Genomic DNA, 6,067 nt, shown 5'->3' with positions numbered 1-6,067 from the left:
TAAGTGTGGCCAAATGAACAGAGCTCTCTTCCCCCTCAGCTCCAAGTCAAAAAATATGGTGTCTCACCAGAAGAGGCAGGTGGCAGCATTTCTCATGCCCCCAGCTCCAAGTTGTAGAGGATAAATACCTGGGGACTGCTGTTAAGAGACTGGAGACTTCCTGCCTCTACTCCACCCACGTTAATAGGGCAGAAGGCTAACTCTGCCATGGCAGGTTGAGAATATCCAGACCCAGCTACTCTTGGAGTACAAGGTCCATGCTAAGAGAGATTAGCTGAGAAAACTAGAGGTTATTATCCTCACTCAATGCCCTGCTCATAAAGCCAGTGTCACCTCCAAGAAAAGCAGGTCACTGCCCCCACTCTTAGCTCCAGAGCAATGACTCAGAGATTTTCCAAGGAAGAGTGCCAATCTATTAAAGCAGAAAACTCTGAAATTTTCACCAAGTGACTATTTGAAACACTGGTGGGAAATGCAAACCTTGGAGCACTACTGAGAATGATGGTGTTTTTGATGATAAACAATTAAAAGTGATAGCTAAGCCATAGGCTATCTATTATTTAGTTTACTAGAGAGAACCAAGAAAGAAGGAACTGAGAAGTGGTCTCCTAAAAGAGGGGGAAAAAAAAGAACACTCAAGACTTTCCTAAAATATCTACTGTTAAGGTGACTGCAGAGAAAAAGAGAGCGAGCCAGGCAGTCAGGTAAGAAAAGGAAATTTATCAGAGGGAAAAGAGAGTGTGACTGGCTCTTAAGTAGAACCAGCATTCTCCCTTTCTGACAGAGTCCTTCTTATACCCCACCACTGAAAAGTTCTCTTAAGGGATGGTCATGTAGCTGGAGGTCTGGAATCCAGTGGTCTCACAGCTTCGAGAAGATAGGCACCAGTGAAATAACAGGATGCCATTTGGGCAATTTGGGCAGTCTCACAGGTCACTGTGATTTATTCTTTGTGTGCAAGGTCAACATAACGAACCATCTCACCAGTGAAACCCCATGAGGGTCCTACCATCTACCTGTGCAGAGGAAGCTGAAGTTTACACAGATCAGATGGTCTTGTATCACCGGGAATCTTTTGCGAATATAGCAATCAGCAGCTAATTAGAAGAGACTAAAAACTAGGTGTGATACCAACACAGAAAGATGGTTCAACAGAAAGATGAGGGAAAGAGACAAAGACAGTCCTGCTAAAACCACTGATATCTAAGAATGACTGTAGAACTGCAAGGAAGCAGCCTCTGTGAGTGATACCAGAGACTTAACATTGAGGGGGAAAAGGACTCCATTGGAATAGTCCAGGCAAGGCACTAAACAAATAAACAAGCAAACAACATTAACAAAGTGGACTGAAGAGATGGGTGAGAATCAGTATCCTTCACGGCTAGGTGTGTTACCAACACAGCAAACAAGGCAGGACTTGTGGAACTTCTTGTGACAGGGATCAATCAGTCAACTGATTTAACAGACAAGGACATCAAAGCAGTCATTATCAATCTGTTCAAAGAACTAAAGGAAAGCATGGGTATAGCTAAAGGAAAATATGATGATGATGCCTCATCAAATAAAGAAAATCAATTGAGAGGCAGAAATTATAAAAAACAAACAAATTAAAAAAACAACACACACAAAAAACCCCAGCCAAATGGAGATTTCAGAGTTAAAAAGCAGAGTTGAAATAAGAATTCACTAGAGAGGCTCAGCAGATTTGATCTGGCAGATGAATGAATATAGAAGTCATCATATAAATTGAAGACTCCTAAAATTTCCAGATAATTAAGGAAATTAAGCTTTCCATACTCTCAATGTGCCAAAAAGTACTTCTGATAAAAGTTAACCTGAGAAGTTTAAGAACTCGATTGCACAAAATTTAGACAAATCTTTGGCAAACAGAGGGCTTCCCTGGTGGTTCAGCTGGTCAAGAATCTGCCCACAATGTGGGAGAACTGGGTTCTATCCCTGGATTGGGAAGATCCCCTGGAGATCTTTTTGCCACATTTCTCAATTTCTCAAAGTTGTACCCTAAGGAAGTATATGGCTATAAAGTTGTGATGTGTATGTTCATCAGCTCTGCACATCTGTGTAAAACACTGGTGCCTGACAGTCAGTTGATACTATTCACATCCTAGTTTTCTCTATGCCATATGTTATTGTGATTAAAATCACAATTAGCATGTGAATAAGACTCTACCATGAACAACAGAACAATTGTTTATGCAAGATATGCAGGGTGTGTTCTGTTAAAGGAAAAGAGAATAGTTATTTGTGACAGAAATTGAGTGGGTGTTCTCAAAATGAGGAAGAAAAAAGAGTAGGACAAAGCCTGAACAGATACAGAAAGCTGTACGAAATTCATGGAAAGGGAATTTTATTTGTCATGGTCATAGGAAGCAAAAAATTTATTTATAAAGGTTCTTAAAAATATCTTCAATTTTAAATACAGTATTACTGTAAAACTAAAATTTCATATTCTGTTAAATTGTCTCTCTTATTAGCCTCCTCTTAATAAGAGGTTGTAAAAGGGTTTTTTCCTACTCTTGGCTAATCTTAGGAAGCAAAGATTCTGTTTCAATAAGAATAAATTTTCTGGCTTGTATATTGACTTTTCCCTTGGTATTAATTACTTAAAAAAAAAACAAAATATTCTCACCTTAAAACATGTTATTTCCTGTGTTTGCTTTTAAATTATTTTATTGGCACTCATTCAAACAGGTAGCCAAAGTGGTGTTTCTCATTAACTCATGATCCTATTTAATCAAATGCTGAAACACTTCCCTGGTAGCTCAGACAGTAAAGCGTCTGCCTACAATGTGGGAGACCAGGGTTCAATCCCTGGGTCGGAAGGATTCCCCGGAGAAGGAAATGGCAACCCACTCCAGTATTCTTTCCTGGAAAATCCCATGGACTGAGGATCCTGGTAGGCTACAGCCCATGGGGTCGCAAAGAGTCAGACACGACTGAGCGACTTCACTTCACTTTCCCAAATTAAACCCTAAATGATATCTTTTTTGCACTTTTTGAATTTCCATGGGCTCCTGGGTATATGACACAGGAGGTGTTTTTTCACCTTGTAAAAACAGAGATATTAGAAATGATTAGGTTTATTTCATATGAGTTGTAGGGAAAGTATCACTAAATCACAAGAGGATATTATCCTTCCTTGAGTTAAATGTAAATGAGTAAAATGTTGTTAATATAAACACATTAGAAATCATATGAGGTCTCGAGAGATATGTCACTGCACTGGCTCTCTATGACATGCTTCTATTAATCAAAGTCCTCATACTACTATGCTTGATATCAGACAAGAGTTAAGTGTGATCAGTCATAATTTCAGTTGCTTTTAAAAAATACTAATTTGAGATGGAGAAAAGCAAACTTACAGTTACCAAGGAGGAAAAAGGAGGGATAAATTGGGAGATCGGGACTGACACATACATGCTACTATATATAAATTAGATAACTAATAAAAACCTACATAATATGCAGATGATACCACTTTAATGGCAGAAAGTGAAGAACTAAAGAGCTTCCTGATGAAGGTGAAAGAGGAAAGTGAAAAAGCTGGCTTAAAACTCAACATTCAATAAACTAAGATCATGGCATTTGGTCCCCTTACTTCCTGGCAAATAGATGGGGAAAAAGTGGAAACAGCATCAGATTTCATATTCTTGGGCTCCAAAACCAATGTGGATGGTGACTGCAGTCACAAAATTAAAAACTTTTTTTCTTTCTCTTTTTCCATAGAAGAAAAGCTATGACAAACCAAGCCTGTGTATTAAAAAGCAGAGACAACACTTTCAGAAAAGGTCCAAATAGTCAAAGCTATGGTTTTCCCAGTAGTCATGTACAGATGTAAGAGTTGGACCATAAAGAAGGCTGAGTGACAAAGAATTGATGTTTTCAAACTGTGGTGCTGGAGAAGACTCTTGAGAGTCCCCTGGACAGCAAGTAGATCAAACCAGTCAGTCTTAAAGGGAATCAGCTTTGAATATTCGTTGGAAGGACTGGTGTTAAAGCTGAAGCTCCAATACTTTGGCCACCTGATGTAAAGAGCCATAATACTGGAAAAAGATCTTGATGCTGGGAAAGATGGAGGGCAAGAGGAGAAGGGGGTTACAGAGGATGGGATGGTTGGATTGCATCACCAAGTCAATGGATATGAATTTGAGCAAACTCAGGGAGATAAGTGAAGGACAGGGAAGCCTGGCATACTGCAGTCCATGGGGTTGCAAAGAGTCAGACATGACTTAGTAACTGAACAACAGCAACAAAAACAAAAACTCAGTATTTTACTCAGTACTCTGTAATGATCTACACCAGACAAATATCTGAAAAAGAGTGTATATATGGATATGTGTAACTGATTTACTTTGCTATATACCTGAAACTAACACAGCAGTATAAATCAACTATACTCCAATACAAATTAATTTAAAAATAATTTCACTCAATATTTGAGAAAGATCTTAAAAGTAAAATATTAAATTTGAATTGCTTTATTCAACTGAATCCAATATATTCTGAGGACTGATGCTGAAGCTGAAACTCCAATACTTTCACCACCTGATGTGAAGAACTGATTCATTTGAAAAGAACCTGATACTGGGAAAGATTGAAGGCAGGAGGAGAAGGGGATGACAGAGGATGAGATGGTTGGATGGCAACACCAACTCAATGGACATGAGTTTGGGTAAACTCCGTGAGTTGGTGATGGACAGGGAGGCCTGGCGTGCTGCAGTCCATGGGGTCAGAGAGACTCAGACACGGTTGAGCAACTGAAATGAACTGAACTGAACCAGTATATTCTAGCGGTTTCTTCTAGGGATTTACATCACTTACTTATGAGGTTTTCTTAATATACAGATGTTTAGCACCATTTCCAGACTTAGTGCATCTTTTTCCTTGAAAATCTTGATATATTTTCAGCATATGCTTGGTATAGTCAGGATACATTATTTCTCTTGATTATTATACATCATATTTTCCCCTGTAATTATATTATGTTTAACTATTTCCATAAATTACATCTCTGTTCTTTGAAAACAGATATTCATTAAGTTTACAGATATTTTGTGCAAATCATTTTTATTGACTTTAGTTTCCTTTGTGTGTCACTGAAACAAGAAAAATTTCTTATTACATTATATCTGTTATGAATTCTCATCAGATCTGTCACTTTTTAAAGTGATCGTTAGTAAGCCAACCATAGTGATTTTAGATCTTTCTGTCACTTACAGACAGTTATTAATTTTATTTTGATACTTCCTTTAAAGTATTTCAAATGACCTAAAGCAGAGATTTTTGTCTTTCACAAAACTGGCTATCTCACATTCTGTTAGAAAATGACTATGCCAGTCAGGGACATTTGGGCATAGAACTTCTGATGGCATTTCATAAATAAGTTTATTAACCTGTAGATTAAACCAAGATTACCAGAATTCTAGTGGAAAAGCAGATGGTTCATAACACTGATAAACCAAGATCAAACAGAACAAGAATTAAATATGTAGTAGTGAAAGGACTCATAAAGGATGGCTAGAAGTATTGTTTGGAATACTGCTGATGTTTTAACATATGATTTTCTAAACATATGAATATACTTTTTCTTTTCTCTTAAGCTGTCTATAGTTTAAGTTCATGAAACATTGAGCAAATTATGCTTTTATAAACAGAAGTAAAATATTTATCTTTCTCTCTCTCTAAAACCTTCCAGAATTTGGAAACTTTACTGAGTATTCTTATCTTCATGGCAACATAATTATTTGCGTGTGTTCAATAAGTGTTTGTCTGAGTTTTTAAAAGGACAGAATTGGAAACATTTGTTAAAAAAATTTTGTTTCAATATTTTCAATATCAGCTCTAATTCTAGAAACTAAAATTTCCCAATTCAATCCTGAGTGATAAAATCTGAATGCCTAGATCCATATCAAAACTCCAGGTTGACTCATATTTGCTTTCCTATCCCTAAGGTCTAAACAAACAGTTTAGATGCCAGTAAATCCAACAAATTCATACACTTGACCAGTTCAGCTCCTCAGTCATGTCTGACTCTTTGCGACCCCATTGA

Source organism: Cervus elaphus, chromosome 30 (genome assembly GCF_910594005.1).
Source record: "Cervus elaphus chromosome 30, mCerEla1.1, whole genome shotgun sequence".
In the NCBI taxonomy this organism is placed as follows: Eukaryota; Metazoa; Chordata; class Mammalia; order Artiodactyla; family Cervidae; genus Cervus; species Cervus elaphus.
Note: the sequence above shows the minus strand (reverse complement) of the source record.